The sequence below is a fragment of the Penaeus monodon genome, chromosome 23 (genome assembly GCF_015228065.2).
Source record: "Penaeus monodon isolate SGIC_2016 chromosome 23, NSTDA_Pmon_1, whole genome shotgun sequence".
In the NCBI taxonomy this organism is placed as follows: Eukaryota; Metazoa; Arthropoda; class Malacostraca; order Decapoda; family Penaeidae; genus Penaeus; species Penaeus monodon.
The window spans coordinates 37,283,494-37,285,256 of record NC_051408.1 but is presented as its reverse complement, the minus strand read 5'-3'; positions in this window follow the sequence as shown (position 1 = coordinate 37,285,256).

Genomic DNA, 1,763 nt, shown 5'->3' with positions numbered 1-1,763 from the left:
AATAGGTACGTAATGTTAAGAAGCAATTACTTTTGAATTAATGTGCTGTCAGCTATTTCTGTCCCTATATTTACATCACTTTAACTACTTTAAAGTTCTCAGTATGTTCTCGAACTATAAGCATATAGCATAGGAAATCATATAGTCACAGTCATAATAAACTGACTGCACATAAATTCTATCATCTGTGCATATTGAAAATTCAAAATACTAGGCTACTGGCGGTACTAAGCTATGCGAGTCGATACAGCTGAGTGAAAGCTATTTTTTTCTGACAGCACTAAGCTGTGTCTTTGTAGCATCTTGATTTTTGTTTCCTCTGAAGACTGTTGTTTGTGTTATTACTTTATGCAAGGCAATATTTTTCCGAGTTCAAAGCAGAAAAGACACTTGGACTGATCAAGGTATTAAGTACCACTCCTAGTTAGAAGGAGGTTAAGTGCAGCTTGGTCTGGACGCACAGCACTGTGTAACTGTTCAGCAACAGTCGCGAAAGAAATTGGCGCTAGTGTTTTCCCGAATACCACACAGCAGTCGCTGGACAAAGTCACTCGTGTTTCGTGACTGTTTCGCAACAGTTGCTAAACTATGGAGCAACAGATATGGATTGCTATATAGTTACTGAGCAACTGTATCGGGACATTGCAGATACATTGTTGCTCAACGATTTCGATACCAATATATATTGGTTTGTACTAGGCTCAAGAATCTCACACACTGAAAGTTCCTCTAGATGTTGCAGCCAGATCATTATGAAACTGTACGTTCTAGATCTCGGCACGGGGCATCAGCGTACCCCATGCCCTCATGAGCCTCGCGACACGTATACAACTCCCCGGTAGCATTTGTTCCTTCGTCTGTTGACTGTCGACCGTCTTTTGTTTCACGAAAGCCCGAGTGGTCATGATGTTTCTTTTCGAAAATCATCGTACGCTCCTTAATTGTCTCGCTGGGTTTGATTAGTATGCATTAACGCATCTCTTGTCTGTTTTATTTTTTGTTTGAGTTCGAAATTAGACCCGGAATTAGGAGTTCTGTGCTATTTTCCGTGTTGCGATTTAGGTAATAATGCGTGCGAGATGTCTGCTTCTCATCCCCTACCCCTGCACAGCGACAGTAAATGAATGGCTTCGATAAATTAACAAGTTCAGTAAATACACGAAAGAAAATTAGTTACAAACGCATGTCGAGTTAGTAGCAGGTCTGACGCCATCTGAAATGCACACGTCCATGCCACGTAATGCAGTCATCATTGTTTTCATGCAGTCAGTGGAATGATACTGATATGCTGATATCATTCTCTTTTTCGTCCACTTTTTTATATGAATCTTTCTACAGATCCCGTTAAAGTGTATCCGTTATTATTTTTTTTCTTAATCCTAAAAGAAAATGAGAAATGTGCGAGGTTACTGAACAAATTAAAATTAACGAGATACTGAAGATATCAAATTGTCATTATTGGTAAAGAGTGATTTAGTACTTTAGTTTGTGTACAAGGCCTATACAACGGGATCCTAATTGCAACATAATTACATACAAAAAAGGACACTGATGAAGTAATTTCAAGAGTGAGGCTTAACTGGCCACCTACCGCCTTTTTTTTTTCTTTCTTTTTTATCTTAATCAAGATTTCTCATTATTCCTACCTCCCACGCACGCCTTTTATTCTAGATATTTACTTAAAAAGCTAATTATGTTCGAAAAAGGGAAGCGATTTTATAACAGCCAAACAAAAAGCGGTTAGGCAGGCCGAGACAGAGGGT